Source organism: Ranitomeya variabilis, chromosome 4 (genome assembly GCF_051348905.1).
Source record: "Ranitomeya variabilis isolate aRanVar5 chromosome 4, aRanVar5.hap1, whole genome shotgun sequence".
Taxonomy (NCBI): Eukaryota; Metazoa; Chordata; class Amphibia; order Anura; family Dendrobatidae; genus Ranitomeya; species Ranitomeya variabilis.
Genome location: NC_135235.1, coordinates 552,571,152 through 552,588,202, shown reverse-complemented (window position 1 = coordinate 552,588,202; position 17,051 = coordinate 552,571,152). Strand labels below are relative to the sequence as shown.

At 42.9% G+C, this 17,051-nt stretch overlaps 1 protein-coding gene across 9 annotated transcripts in view; it reads left to right on the top strand.

Annotated features, from left to right (window-relative positions):
* Positions 1-17,051, top strand: part of TANC2 (tetratricopeptide repeat, ankyrin repeat and coiled-coil containing 2) — a 497,877-nt gene that overhangs the window by 282,136 nt on the left and 198,690 nt on the right. Inside the window, exon 1 of one of the 9 annotated variants that reach the window (XM_077252681.1) lies at positions 10,436-10,561. The exons of the other annotated variants lie outside the window; for them this stretch is intronic. The gene's annotated coding sequence lies outside the window, so the exon portion shown is untranslated. Of the gene's footprint in view, positions 1-10,435; positions 10,562-17,051 lie in introns of those variants that run through there. 9 annotated transcript variants of the gene reach the window in all.

Sequence of the window (17,051 nt, the reverse complement as noted above, 5' to 3'; positions counted from 1 at the left end):
TAGCAGTATTTGGTCAGTATTTTACCTCAGTATCTGTAAGCCAAAACCAGGAGGGGGTGATAAATACAGAAGTGGTGCATATGTTTCTATTATACTTTTCCTCTGATTGTTCCACTCCTGATTTTCACTTACAGATGCTGATGTAAAAAAATGAAGGTGTGAATGTCGTCTACATGACACCAACAAAAAGAACAGGGTGTCAGTATGCGAATTTAAAAAGGTTTTAGTCTGTTCAAAGAAACCTGTCACCAGATTTTTGCTGCCTGGACTGTGGAAGAGGTGACTAGTCCAAGAGGCAGGTCTTGTTGGCTTCACCCCTTTTCTGTTGCAGAAGGGGTAATCCTTTAAAGAAGATTTCCAGCTTTAAGGCTTTTTTGTATTTTAAAACCTTAGACTGTGTAAAATTAAGTAGCTCCCTGCTGCTCCATTCCTGTATATCCAATTCTAACCCTCTCCCTCGCCTTTCTTTGTTGATACGGTTGCAATCGATGAAGTCGCAACTCCCAACGCAGTGCCTTTTTCCTGCGGATTTTTCAAAAGTGGTGGGGAAAAATCTCACACGAATCCGCAACGTGGGCACATAGCCTTAGGGTTAGGGTTGGAATTAGGGCTAGGGTTGGAAATAGGGTTAAGATTAGGCTGTGGTTAGGGTTATGGTTGGGGTTAGGGGTGTGTTGGGGATAGGGTTGGGTTAGGGTTGGGATTAGGGTTAGGGGTGTGTTGGGGGTTAGGGTTGTGATTAGGGTTATGGCTAGAGTTGGGGTTAGGGTTAGGGGTGTGTTGGGGTTAGTGTTGGCGTTAGAATTGAGGGGTTTCCACTGTTTAGGCACATCAGGGGTCTCCAAACGCAACATGGCGCAACCATTGATTCCAGTCAATCTTGTATTCAAAAAGTCAAATGGTGCTCCCTCCCTTCCGAGCACCGACGTGCGCCCAAAATAGTGGTTTACCCCCCACATATGGGGTAACAGCATGCTCAGGACAAACTGGGCAACAATTATTGGGGTCCAATTTCTCCTGCTACCCTTGTGAAAATAAAAAATTGCTTGCTAAAACATAATTTTTGAGGAAAGAAAAATGATTTTTTATTTTCACGGCTCTGCGTTGTAAACTTCTGTGAAGCACTTTGGGGTTCAAAGTGCTCACCACATATCTAGATAGATCCTTGGGGGGTCTAGTTTCCACAATGGGGTCACTTGTGGGGGGTTTCTACTGTTTAGGCACATCAGGGGCTCTGCAAACGCAACGTGACGCCCGCAGACCATTACATCAAAGTCTGCATTTCAAAAGTCACTACTTCCCTTCCTAGCCCCGACGTGTGCACAAACAGTGGTTTACCCCCACATATGGGGTATCAGCGTACTCAGGACAAGCTGGGCAACAACTATTGGGGTCCAATTTCTCCTGCTACTCTTGTGAAAATAAAAAAATGCTTGATAAAACATCATTTTTGAGGAAAGAAAAATGATTTTTTATTTTCACAGCTCTGCGTTGTAAACTTCTGTGAAGCACTTGGGGGTTCAAAGTGCTCACCACATATCTAGATAAGTTCTGTGGGGGGTCTAGTTTCCAAAATGGGGTCACTTGTGGGGGGTTTCTACTGTTTAGGCACATCAGGGGCTCTGCAAACGCAACATGACGCCTCCAGACCATTCCATCAAAGTCTGCATTTCAAAAGTCACTACTTCTCTTCCGAGCCCTGACGTGTGCCCAAACAGTGGTTTAGCCCCACATATGGGGTATCAGTGTACTCAGGACAAACTGCGCAACAACTTTTGGGGTCCAATTTCTACTGTTACTTTTGTGAAAATAAAAAATTGCGGGCTAAAAAATAATTTTTGAGGAAATAAAAATTATTTTTTATTTTCACGGCTCTGCGTTATAAACTTCTGTGAAGCACTTGGGGGTTTAAAGTGGTCACCGCACATCTATATTAGTTCCATGGGAGGTCTAGTTTCCAAAATGGGGTCACAAGTGGGGGAGCTCCAATGTTTAGGCACACAGGGGCTCTCTAAACGCGACATGGTGTCCGCTAACGATTGGAGCTAATTTTTCATTCAAAAAGTCAAATGGCGCTCCTTCCCTTCCGAGCCCTGCCGTGTGCCCAAACAGTGGTTTACCCCCACATGTGAGCTATCAGTGTACTCAGGAGAGATTGCCCAATAAATTTTGGGATCCATTTTATCCTGTTGCCCATGTGAAAATGAACAAATTGAGGCTAAAAGAAATTTTTTGTGAAAAAAAGTACTTTTTCATTTTTACGGATCAATTTGTGAAGCACCTTGGGGTTCAAAGTGCTCATTATGCATCTAGATAAGTTCCTTGGGGGGTCTAGTTTCCAAAATTGGGTCACCTGTGGGGGAGCTCCAATGTTTAGGCACACAGGGGCTCTCCAAACGCGACATGGTGTCTGCTAACGATTGGAGCTAATTTTTCATTCAAAAGTCAAATGGTGCTCCTTCCTTTCCGAGCCTTGCCGTGTGCACAAACAGTGGTTTGTGACCACATATGAGGCATCGGTGTACTCAGGAGAAATTGCCCAACAAATTTTAGGATCCATTTCATCCTGTTGCCCATGTAAAAATGAAAAAATTGAGGCTAAAATAAATTTTTTGTGAAAAAAAAGTACTTTTTCTTTTTAAGGATCAATTTGTGAAGCACCTGGGGGTTCAAAGTGCTCACTATGCATCTAGGTAAGCTCCTTGGGGGGTCTAGTTTCCAAAATGGGGTCACTTGTGGGGGAGCTCCAATGTTTAGGCACACAGGGGCTCTCCAAACGCGACATGGTGTCCGCTAAAGATTGGAGCCAATTTTTCATTGAAAAAGTCAAATGGCGCTCCTTCCCTTCTGAGCCCTGTCGTGCGCCCAAACAGTGGTTCCCCCCCCCCCATATGGGGTATCAGCTTACTCAGGACAAATTGTACAATAACGTTTGGGGTCCAGTTTCTCTTTTTACCCTTGGGAAAATAAAAAAATTGTTGCTAAAACATAATTTTTGGACTAAAAAGTTAAATGTTCATTTTTTCCTTCCATGTTGCTTCTGCTGCTGTGAAGCACCTGAAGGGTTAATAAACTTCTTGAATGTGGTTTTGAGCACCTTGAGGGGTGCAGTTTTTAGAATGGTGTCAGTTTTGGGTATTTTCAGCCATATAGACCCCTCAAACTGACTTCAAATGTGAGGTGGTCCCTAAAAAAAATGGTTTTGTAAATTTCGTTGTAAAAATGAGAAATCGCTGGGCAAATTTTAACCCTTATAACTTCCTAGCAAAAAAAAATTTTTTTTCCAAATTTGTGCTGATGTAAAGTAGACAAGTTGGAAATGTTATTTATTAACTATTTTGTGTCACATAACTCTCTTATTTAACAGAATAAAAATTCAAAATTTGAAAATTGCGAAATTTTCAAAATTTTAGCCAAATTTCAATTTTTTTCACAAATAAACGCAAAAATTATCGACCTAAATTTACAACTAACGTGAAGCCCAATATGTCACGAAAAAAACAATCTCAGAACCGCTAGGATCCGTTGAAGTGTTCCTGAGTTATTACCTCATAAAGGGACACTGGTCAGAATTTCAAAAAACGGCCAGGTCATTAAGGTCAAAATAGGCTGGGTCATGAAGGGGTTAACAAAGATCAGGGCAGAGGTAGAGAGATTGCGCTTGGGTGGCAGAAGGGTGAGCGTTGTTGCTTTTTACACAGACCAAACCTTTATAGTAAAAAAAAAAAAAAAAGTTAAAACTGGAAAACCTCTTCAAGAAGCACCCGTCAAAGTTTTTATTCTCTTAATATATTGCAATCATCATCATATTTATATAGCACTGTGTACTTACAATTGCTCTTTTTGCTTTTCTACCCAGATAATTCTTTTCTTTTCTCTGCTCTGTGTAAAAACAGGAAGTCTCTATTCCCTGCAGGAGTCATTCCCCTCTGCAACTCCTGACTCAGCTCCTTCCTCCTCCCCCTGCCAGGGACATTTGCAATGATTTATGACTTGTGCTGATAAAATTGACCTCCTGTTTCTACATAGAGTATAGAAAGATTAAGCTAGTCAGTTTTCAATCACTGATGTCATAGACCTTAATAGAAAAGAGAAGAATTACAGCAATTGTAAGTGCACAGTGCTATATAATATGACTGCAATATAATAAGGGGATAAAAACTGATGGGAGGAGTGCTTGTTAAATTCTCCAACTATTGTACAGCACCATGCATGTGAATAGAGTTTAAATTGTACCTGTTATAGAGAACAAGGGTAGAGGGGAAAGCTCAAAATTGTAAAGTCTGCTGCCTGACCAGTATGTACAAGATTTTCTTTTCCTGATTTGCTTTGGATACCACTCATTGATATTAAAGGGACCATATTTGTGACAAAATCTGTATCATAATCCGCTTCAAAATCTACCCAATAACACATGCAGATTTTATTTTGAGCCATGCTGCAGCTCATCGCTCTTTTGGAGTGTAGCAAAGTCCATCGCTGCAGTCCCAGGGACAGGAGTTTAAGAAATCTCATTATACACTGCACAGAGAAAAGTTGGGTGTCAGTATCAGTTTGGATCTATCAGCCCCCGGCTCTGGGGATATAATTATTCCTGGTCTATTCTACTGCAAACAATGCAGGCCGTAATGTTGTGGTTAAAAGAGGGGAAAAAAAATTGAGTTTGTCTTTCCGCGCACTCCATTCATTTCTCAAGGGTATTAAAACATTGTTTATTTATTCAAGTTCAGAAGGAAATGCTCCGTTCCCAGACTTCGGGAGGAAGAAATGGCTCTGTCTTTCCATGCTTACTATTCTGGCTTCATCATGCACACCGCCATACGGGGCCATGTATAATCAGGCTAACCAGGCAGATGCACACGTTTGTAATATACATATACTGTGTATGATGACTTGTTCTGTCACTTACGATTGCATTCATTAGGACTACGGCATAATGAGTCTCCTTAATTACCGTATATTGATAAATTACATTATGTACAGTTTTCCAATAAGTTGGTATTAGGATCACACACAATGAGCCAGGGCAGCAGAGGGAAATCTATAGACTCCATTCCTGTAAATATGACGGTACACATTCGATATTTGGATTATATCATATGAGCTATTGAACCCATTCTACATGATGGAGAACATTTTTATTGGTATATATATATATATATATATATATATATATACAGTGTCTTCAATAAAATGGCACCAGAGATCGCGATATACACACGCGATGTCTCCGGCACCATTTTATTGAAGTAATGTATTACAATGTCAACATAGCAGTGCGTTATAGGGATAATGGCGATGGTTGGTGCATGCACACTGCTATGTTGACATTGTAGTAGAATTCTTCAATAAAATGGTGCCAGAGTCTGCACATGCGCATATTGCACTGTCCGGCGCCATTTTTTTAAGACACTGCCTCTGTGAATTTGCATTTACAGTGTCTTCAATAAAATAGTGTGCTGCCTTTTTTGCCACACTGCACATGCGCCGCCCATCCCAGCTCTGGACAGAAGGATTCATGCACCATTATATATCATATCTATGGGGAAAGCTCCTCATTACCTGCCCCCACTGTGGGTCTAACCTGCACACTCGGATAAGCCCAATATTAGAGCATAAATAATGATCAGTTGTGAAGCCCGAGGACTGATTGTATCACACATAGGTCCTCTCTGATTAAATGTTATTATTGTACCTACTAAAAGGAAATTCCCATAATTTTACATTGCCTATAATTAGGACGCAGGGTCCATTACTCAGTCAGGACCTACAGCAGTCAGCCATGACCCTACCACAACAGTACTAAGTAACGTACCTCAGTAATCAGGACTGAGGTACAATACCAGACACTACGTCCAGATGAGAGTGGCACCGCGTCCGTCCTGTCATGATGGTACCTCAGTGCCTTCATTCAGTCTACTGCGAATGAGTGTCCACCCCCAGTAGATGTCTACTCCTGAAAATGATGCATGGCAGATCTGCCGGCACCATTATAGTCTATGTCCCCTTTGGCGCATATGCCTGAATCTTGTTTTTCGTAGGCTTTGGGCATACGCCCCTATGGGACCAAAAAACGGGTGCCAAAATGCAGTGTGAAAGCTCTCTTCGCCAATTTAAGCCTAAATTGGGTTGTTTTTTTTAGTGCGTTTTTGTTTTTTTACATGTGTGTTTATGCATTTGTGACGCTGTGTTTTTTGTTTCTTGTCAGTATGTCCTGTTCTAAATAAAGTCACTTATTTTTGATACTTCCTGGTGTTCACTTCAACAAAACTTTATTAATCCAGTCATGTGTGGCCTACATGCATTTTTTACCTGCTGATTTTTCGCATCTAATGCATGCTATGGGGACAATTAGCAGATAACTCAGCTTACCCACAAGAGAAGTTGACATGTTGTGAATTTCAAAGACGCACCGCGGGTCGGTTTTACGCAGCATAAAAAAAAGCACAATGGGCAGGAGATTTCTACAAATTCCATCCACTTTGCTGTAGTTTTAAGACGCTGTGTTTTTTTGCGCATCAAAAAACTTGTGTTAATTTAACCTTAAGAAAATACAAGTTAAGTAGGAATTGTTCACCGTAAATCTGGTACAGTGGTTGTCTCTTTAATTAAGAATATGACAATAGTGAAGAGCTTCAGAATTCTGTTTGGACTGGGGCAAACTGTCCGGCCTATGGTCAGATAAGATGGTTCTTGGGAAAGCAGTGGTTTGGGCGTCCATATTTTCTTGTGCTATGTAAATACCTCTATTCATTTTACTTTTTCAGAAACATAGTAATTAGTGATGAGCGAACGTCCTCGGATGAGGTGTTTTCTGAGCATGCTCATGTGCTAACCGAGTGTCTTCGGCGTGCTCGAATAATATGCTTGAGTCCGGGCGGCTGTGTGTCTCCCAGCTGTTCGACAGCCACAACACACACGGGAATTGCCTACCAAACTGGAAATCCCTACATGTGTTGTGGCTGTCGAACAGCCGGGAGACATGCAGCTGCGGGGACTCGAACATATATTACCACACCAGCATGTTCGGATAACACCTTATCGCAGCACGCTCGCTCATCACTAAAGGCCCCGTCTCACATAGCGAGATCGCTAGCGAGATCGCTGCTGAGTCACAAGTTTTGTGACGCAACAGCGACCTCAGTAGCGATCTCGCTATGTGTGACACGTACCAGCGATCAGGCCCCTGCTGTGAGATCGCTGGTCGTGTCGGAATGGCCTGGACCTTTTTTTGGTCGTTGAGGCCCCGCTGACATTGCTGAATCGGTGTGTGTGACACCGATCCAGCGATGTCTTCACTGGTAACCAGGATAAACATCGGGTTACTAAGCGCAGGGCCGCGCTTAGTAACCCGATGTTTACCCTGGTTACCAGCGTAAATGTAAAAAATAACAAACCGTACATACTCACCATCTGATGTCCGTCAGGTCCCTTGCCGTCTGCTTCCTGCTCTCACTGACTGCCGGCCGTACAGTGAGAAGTGAGAGCACAGCAGTGACGTCACCGCTGCGCTCTGCTCTCAGTGTACGGCGGCTCAGTCAGTCAGAGCAGGAAGCAGACGGCAAGGGACCTGGACACCGAAAGGCGAGTATGTACTGTTTGTTTTTTTTGGTAACCAGGGTAAACATCGGGTTACTAAGCGCGGCCCTGCGCTTAGTAACCCGATGTTTACCCTGGTTACCCGGGTGCTGCAGGGGGACTTCGGCATCGTTGAAGACAGTTTCAACGATGCCGAACTCGTTCCCCTGATCGTTGGTCGCTGGGGAGAGCGGTCTGTGTGACAGCTCCCCAGCGACCACACAGCGACTTACCAACGATCACGGCCAGGTCGTATCGCTGGTCGTGATCGTTGGTAAATCGCTAAGTGAGACGGGGCCTTAACAGTAATCACCGCTGATAGTCATTGTTTCCTATATGCTGCTGTTTATGGGAACAGGTTGTGCTGTGTAATCTAAGAGCTCAATTTCACATAATCTCGGAGCAGGACATGCTGATTAGATAAATAAACAATGGTCTCCTACACAATGAGGAGATACACCCTGCCTGCCCTGCGGACAGAGCTGCTCATTTTCCTCCCTTGCAACATTCAATTGACATAAATGGCAAGAAGTTACTAATTGCACCTTAGGGTAAGTTCACACAGGGCGTTTTTGCTGCGTTTATTTTCTGCATTTTTTACTGCCTTTTTTTAATGCTAATTTTCAGTTGCTTTTTACAGGACCAGCAAAGCCTATGAGATTTCAGAAATCTCATTCACACACATTAATAATAATTTTATTTATATAGCGCCAGCATATTCCGCAGCCCTTTACAAATTCTAGAGGGGATTTGTACAGACAATAGACATTACAGCATAACAGAAATCACAGTTCACATTGGGTTTTTGTGTCCACAGGATTTTGTGCTTTGCTGCGTTTTTTGGACATAAAGCATGTCACTTCTTTCAGCGTTTTTGCTGCGTTTTTTCTGCGTTTTTCACCCATTGACTTGAATGGGTGTTGAAAAAAGGCAGCAAAAACGCAGGTATCATTATTTGTTGCGTTTTTGCTGCTGAAAATTCAAGGACATTAGCATGGACAAAGAGGGAAAAAAACGCACCAAATACGCAACAACAAAAAACACCAAAAATGCACCTAAACCTGCGTTTTTGCTACAGCTTCTTTCCTGCCAAGAAGATCAGGTTTTGCTCCAGCAAAAAGTGCCCTGTGTGAACTTACCCTTAGTTTGACCTTTTTTTTTTTTTTTTTTTCCTAAAGGGTCTTTTTTAGCGTTATTTTTTTTTTTTTACTGCCGTTGATGTGTTTTGCGCATCTTTGTTTTCTGACGTGTTCTGGATTTTTTCGTTTTTTAGTCCATTCAACAATGAAGAAACCAGTAATTGTTTTTAAAGCAAAAACACGGCCAAAAAGACGCCCAAGTAATCATCTTTTGAGCCTTCCCATTGGCCTGTATTGTAAAGTATGGAACGTCTTTCAATCAGAAGCCGCCTTCAGAATGGTCAGCTCGCTTCTTTTTTAACCACCTGGTGTCTTTGGAAACCTGAAGCGGTTAAAAGATGCTCAAGAGACTGAACATATGAACAAGTCATCAGAACGAAAGTCTCATGTTCATTCTTTTGAGCCTTTTCTGTGTGCTTTTTTGGCAGGGTCTGCTAGAAAATTTGCCTGAAAAAGCGTCCAGAAAACACTGAAAAATATAAAGATATTACTCCACCCCACCACTGTTTGGCAGCTTTCTGCCTATGCACAGTGTACACAGAAATCTACCAATCAGTGATGTGGGCGGGGTTATTCAGAGCTCAGCATTTAGAGAACTGGTAGATCTGCAGCAGATAAAACAGGGATTTTATCAAAACTGCAGCAAGCAGCCCAGTAAGTGACATATCACTAGAATCAGGGTCTCTTGCTGCATTCAGATGGAGTATCAAAAACCTGCTGACAGATTCCCTTATACTGAGGATGGGATTACAGATCTGTTTTACCATAATCACTATTATACCCATTTTAGGGTGGCGTTTAGGTTGCTACTAGTTTATTTCATTTTTTTCTGAAGCAGACAATGCGGACTCGCTGTAAATTTTTTGACTCCACAGTTTACATTTTCCTGAGCTGTTTCTTGTGACGTCACAACAATCCTCCGTATTAGATGGGTTACATCCCCACTTAGTCTACGTTCACATTTGCGGTCTGCGCCGCAGCGTCGGGCGCCGCAGCGTCGCCGCATGCGTCATGCGCCTCTATATTTAACATGGGGGCGCATGGACATGCGTCACACTTGCGTTTTGCGCCGCATGCGTCACTGCGGCGCACGCGTCCAGGCGCAGAGGACGCAGCAAGTTGCATTTTTGCTGCGTCCAAAATCAATGAAAAAAAGGACGCATGCGGCGCAAAACGCAGCGTTGTGCATGCGTTTTGTTGCGTTTTTGTTTGCGTTGTGGCGCCGACGCAGCGGCGCACAACGCAAATGTGAACGTAGCCTATATACAATAATCCCCCCAGATGTGGGCTGCTTGTGTCCCTGTAGAATCCATTGCCCCAGTTTATTCTAGTTTTTTTTTTTCTTGATCTCGCTCCCTTGTAGACAATACAGGATATCTGCAGTGTGGTACAACAAAGGAAGAAAGGAAAAGTAACATAAATAATGACACAAACAATAACACCAAAGCCGCAGGAGACATAAATGAGCCTTCCAGCTGAGGTGTATAGGATTCCTGTACTCATGTTCTCTATACTAAATGTGTATTCCAAGGGGTCAGGGATCACTGGGGGTCTTTCAGCAGGTACAGTAGGCAGAGGGTCAGGCACATTGTGTGTGCTCAGAGGAGACAGTGAACAAAAGATGGAGGGGAGGAGGATGCAGGAGGGGGAGGGGGGAGGTGGTGGAGGAGGAGGAGGAGGGGGAGACAAGGAAGAGATTCCTGCATTTTCCTGCCCTGCCTGTAAACCAGCATGCTCAGCCAGAGAAAGGATACAAGGCTTTGCATGACTTCAATGTCTTCCTTACTTGTTGGATTACCGGTGCACTTTTCTGCAGACTCACTTTGCTACTTCCACACCTCCAGGTAAGTTGCTTGTGGGCACTGGCACCCATGGTGGTAGAGGGGGCAAGCTTGGCATTACTACTGGCAGGTTTCTCCTGCTTGACATGTTCAGGGAGCGAAGCTTCCTGGAGGAATATGCAATGACCATGGAGCAGGTATTGCTTCTAGAACTGGAATACCTGCCTTTAGGTTGTACCGTCCATGGGGGTAAGAGGTCTGTTCTCATGTGGTTTTGCTTCTCCCTTTTCTCTTGCCCAGTACCAAGTTTTTACATTCTTTCAATACAATGGCATTATGGGATTTCTGTGCCTTTCTTTTATTTTATCCAACTTCCTAAGCTTCAGGTCTTACTCCCTTTGAAGCTCACAGGGCTGTAATTGGATAACTGCCTGCAGTTTAGTATAATGCATTACATTAATTGAAAACCCGATTCAGTGGAAGGCGCAATATAATCCTCGTATTTGATGGAGCAGACTAATGAAATGGCAGAAATAGTGTGCAGAGACCCAGAGACAAAGATCTTGAAAGGCATGTGTATGAGCCCAGGATGTGGGTCATCATCAGTAAGGTGGACTGTCATTCAATACACTCACATTGTGATCATCGGTGGTCCTGCTCATGCCTCTATATAATACACTCACATTGTGATCATCAGTGGTCCCGCTCGTGCCTCTATATATAATACTCGCATTGTGATCATCAGTGGTCCCGCTCATGCCTCTATATAATACACTCACATTGTGATCATCAGTGGTCCCGCTCATGCCTCTATATAATACACTCACATTGTGATCATCAGTGGTCCCGCTCATGCCTCTATATAATACACTCACATTGTGATCATCAGTGGTCCCGCTCATGCCTCTATATAATACACTCACATTGTGATCATCAGTGGTCCCGCTCATGCCTCTATATATAATACACTCACATTGTGATCATCAGTGGTCTCGCTCATGCCTCTATATAATACACTCACATTGTGATCATCAGTGGTCCCGCTCATGCCTCTATATATAATACACTCACATTGTGATCATCAGTGGTCTCGCTCATGCCTCTATTTAATACACTCACATTGTGATCATCGGTGGTCCTGCTCATGCCTCTATATATAATACACTCACATTGTGATCATCAGTGGTCCCGCTCATGCCTCTATATAATACACTCACATTGTGATCATCAGTGGTCCCGCTCATGCCTCTATATATAATACACTCACATTGTGATCATCGGTGGTCCTGCTCATGCCTCTATATATAATACACTCACATTGTGATCATCAGTGGTCCCGCTCATGCCTCTATATAATACACTCACATTGTGATCATCAGTGGTCCCGCTCATGCCTCTATATATAATACTAACATTGTGATCATCAGTGGTCCCGCTCATGCCTCTATATAATACACTCACATTGTGATCATCAGTGGTCCCGCTCATGCCTCTATATATAATACTAACATTGTGATCATCAGTGGTCCCGCTCATGCCTCTATATATAATACACTCACATTGTGATCATCAGTGTTCTCGCTCATGCCTCTATTTAATACACTCACATTGTGATCATCGGTGGTCCTGCTCATGCCTCTATATATAATACACTCACATTGTGATCATCAGTGGTCCCGCTCATGCCTCTATATAATACACTCACATTGTGATCATCAGTGGTCCCGCTCATGCCTCTATATATAATACACTCACATTGTGATCATCGGTGGTCCTGCTCATGCCTCTATATATAATACACTCACATTGTGATCATCAGTGGTCCCGCTCATGCCTCTATATAATACACTCACATTGTGATCATCAGTGGTCCCGCTCATGCCTCTATATATAATACTAACATTGTGATCATCAGTGGTCCCGCTCATGCCTCTATATAATACACTCACATTGTGATCATCAGTGGTCCCGCTCATGCCTCTATATATAATACTAACATTGTGATCATCAGTGGTCCCGCTCATGCCTCTATATATAATACACTCACATTGTGATCGGTGGTCCCGCTCATGCCTCTATATATAATACACTCACATTGTGATCATCGGTGGTCCTGCTCATGCCTCTATATATAATACACTCACATTGTGATCATCAGTGGTCCCGCTCATGCCTCTATATAATACACTCACATTGTGATCATCAGTGGTCACGCTCATGCCTCTATATATAATACTAACATTGTGATCATCAGTGGTCCCGCTCATGCCTCTATATATAATACACTCACATTGTGATCGGTGGTCCCCGCTCATGCCTCTATATAATACACTCACAATTGTGATCATCGGTGGTCCCGCTCATGCCTTTATATAATACACTCACATTGTGATCATCAGTGGGTACCCGCTCATGCCTCTATGTAATACACTCATTGTGATCATCAGTGGTCCCGCTCATGCCTCTATATAATACACTCACATTGTGATCATCCATGGTCTTTATCATACCTCTATATAATACATTCACTTTGTGATCATCAGTGATCCGAAAACCTACATCTCTATAGTACGCTCACATTGTGATCATCGATGGTCCGGCTTATGGCTCCATATAATACATTAACGTTGCGATCACCAATGGTCTGGCTCATTCCTCTATATAATACACTCACATTGTGATCATCCATAGTCCGGCTCGTACTCCTGTATGATACGCTAATGTTGCGATCATTCGCAGGGTATACTGCAGCCACCATATGAGCACACACAGGTTATTGCAGGCGAGGAAGGTTTACAGATAGTGATGTCCCGGCATGCTATAATAATGACATGGTATTGTGCAGGTATGCCTCCGTCTCGTCCCGGATGTTTGTGATCTCTTACGAGACAGACATTTGTTATACATGTGTTAAATTTTACGGGGAACAGCTGGGGCTTTACTTAATGGGTTCTGGTTGTGCAGCCTATTGTAAATGAGATGTTACACCAGAGAGGTGGGCAGGTGAGCGATGGGATGGACTGGAAATAATGTGGCTACAACATAACCCCAGGCATAAAAGAGAAGAACGTAGTCATGTCTGACAAATCCTGAATACTTCATTATTTTGCTACTCCTTCCATTCACCAGCCGTAACAATGGCAGCCTGCACGTGGCAGGATTTTAAAAGGTTGACTCTTAATATTCCAGATCCTGGTGTGCAGAACTATTCTTCACAAGTGAAGAAAAAGAGCAGAGCTAAATCTATGAGCATGGTGACCGTAAGCCTAACCCTATCCTGGGCACTGCCCTACTGCAGTGCTACTACCTACATCATAGTGGAGGGAGGAGGTGACATTGCATTGTACTGGCGACACGTGCTTGCCAGTGGTGCAGTGACGGTATACAAGCGCTGTTCTTTTACCAGTGCCCATATAACATTCATTTTGGGACTGTGCAGTCTGTCATGGGGGTTGGTGCCCACATGGCTTTATGATACCCGTCATATTGAGTTTATTCAGGTAATAAAGACATTAGCCGCTCTGTAATTTACTCGTCGACTGATCGCTGTGCAGTTGTCACTTTGTGCTGCAGCTTTACAATAGATCAATTCGCCTCCCGGTCACAGCACTGGTCCCAAGGCAAATCTGATCTTTGTGTTTGTTCCCAAAAATGGTCATTAAAATGTATTTGCTATAGAAATTAACAACTGTGCAGGGTAGAAAGAAATAGGTTTTGGCAAAAAGGTAACTGGCACTGGCAGCTCCCTGGCTGACATGAATATGGATCCTCACCATGGTTCACTAGGGAAAAAGACCTCAAAACTGGCCCAAAAGAAGTATCCAATGAAATGTTCTTATGTTCATTTGGGTCCAAATAGAAAAAAAATAAGATGTGAAACTAATTGCCTAGAATATATTTAACAGTACAGCTTTAAAGGGGTTGTCTGATGAAAGACATTAACGACATAGCCATAAGTGTCTGATAGATATGGGTCCCCCATTCTGAGTGGAGAGGTGGAGGCGCATGCATCAGCTCTTTCCATTCATTGCTATCGGTGTTGTGAATACAGGCGAGCAGGGACTACCGAATATCAAGATGCCTGATCCAGAGTCGTCATCGGAAATCAGCCTCCTCTAGAGGAGTCTGCCAGCAGCTTACTCTGCTCTTCCTACAGAAAACGCTGCACGCTGAGCTGAGCATGCATGTGTATTATGGGAGAGAGAAGGAATAGCTATGAGACAAATGGACATTCAACCAACAACTTTATTGTTCTCAGCCTAGAACAGGGGTTAAGAAACTGCAGCCCGTGGGCCACATGCGGCCCACCATGCCATTTTGTACTGGGCCTCACCTTCTGTCTGCACTAGTTTCCGTGTCTGGGGGGAAGAAGAAAAGCACGCTGCTCAGGAGCAGGAATGGGCCTAGCACATATAGAGCACGATCTAGCCACAACTGGGTCCCCAAACATCAAAGGTAGGGTTCCTTGGCCCCTTTTTGCCCACGAGACTACAACACCCATAGTCTTCAATGGAGAGCGAGTTTCATGTGTGCAGGGTCTTCAGCGCTGACTGGCGGAGAAGAGCACCCCCAATCTCCAGATATGTGGGCGTCCTGGTGCTAGAATCTGCATCTCTTAGGCATTTCTGGCATATACTTTGATAAACCATAAACCTCTCAATAAGTAATACCCCTTTACGCTTTCTTGTGGCCCTTGGGTGTCATTGTGCTACACCAGCTCCCCAATCTCTAAATCTTCATTAAACCAGAATCCGGTCATCATCAGTTTAACATTCTCATCTCGAGCCCGGGAGCCATGAATTTTCCTGCTTCCGCTGTTCATTAGATCCAGCCTTCGAGTACAATTGACTACATATTAAAAATTTTTCATCTTCCTTGGAAATATTGGGTTTGTTCAGGCCTTACAGCAAGAAATCCCGATCATTTGAATCACTATTAATGTTATACAGTATGAGTTTCATTGCTGAAACGGGCTGCCATAATCTCCCGCAGTGCCTATGGGATAAATGAGTGGCCATCTCTTATCTGCAAGTAATCTTTCTCGTTTTGTGCTGTACTTTCTTCCCTCGGCAGCTTGTTTTGCTGTGCTTCAAACATTTTATAGTCCTTGCTTTGTGTTTTCCTAATGCTGCAGTACGTTGTCTTTTCCCTTCCATATATACAATACTCCTGTTGTGAAGACCTGTATTAGAAAAAAAAGTCTTCTTAGGTTTCACATTTTTAATTTCATAACAAAAAAGTCCTGAATGCAATTTGTTGTATTCACGAGCACAGGCAATATGAGGATGATACAATGCTATTATACTTACATTGAGGGCTGGTCTTCCTTTACAACCTCCCATTAAATGGTGTTTGGGCATAGATGTAAAAGGTATAGAAGACGACCTCTATATAAAGTTCATAATTGTTTTTTTGTTTTCATATACGGTAAGTAGCATTGTATACCCTGCATTGTCAGAGACTATGCATTGTATGCCACTATTTTTATAAATATATAGTAATACTGTTCAATCCTTGTGTTCTGGAATTTTTCCAAATAGTAAAGTGGATAATGAAATCCTAAATATTTACTAAGTGATTATGATTAATTAATTCTGAGCTGTGGTAGAAAGTACCTACCGTACTTACCAATGCAACTACCTGTTTTAGATCTGTTTCCACAAATTACCGTACATAGATTTCTGTTTATACTTGTTCAGAATTTGTGTCCTTCAATAACTCGCACATTTTCTGTTTTTAATTGTTTTTTTTTAATGAAATTTTGTTTCCGTAAAATAGCATTGAGCATACAAAATCACTTTTGGTTACTGGGTATATAAGCAAACCCGGTTTTGTGATAGATTCACATTTTTTTCACTGAGATATATGATCATTTGATGTCGCAGAGAGAGTTAGGCTAGGTTCACATTGCGTTAACAGCAGCCCGTTCAACACATACTTTAACGGGCTGCTGTTAACGCAAGTGCCGATATGTCATATCGCTAGCAGATAGAGCTAGCAGGTGCTCTATCTGCGCTATCTGCGCTAGCAGTGAGGGACCCGGAAACGCTGCAGCCCGCGTCTCGGGGTCCGTCACTCAATGACGGCACATGGCTAGCGCACGCCCATTGTGGGCATGCGCTAGCGATGCGTCCGACATTGGACTCAATGGCGGCGTTAATGGACTACGTTACACCGCGTTATGCCGCGGTGTAACGTAGTCCGTCTAACGGACGCCACTAACGTAATGTGAACCCAGCCTAAGACTAATGATCATAATAACTGCCCTGATGATTTCTGTTCATCCTTCACAGACTTTTTTTTTTTTCTTAAATGCATTTAATTAGGGCTAAAAATAATTTTGCATCTGAGTTTTATTAGGTATTTTGCACCCTTGCCTTCTAATGTTGGCTGCAGAATGAGTTAACTAAGAAACTGTCAGTCAGCTCACTATGACCGTCTGATAGGGAGTTTTGTCGTCTTTTCTGAGCTTAGCTGAAGAAAGTTGAATGTGAAGGGAAACAAAGAGCATGTAAAAGCAGAACAGTGCAAAATTTATATCCAAATTCCAATT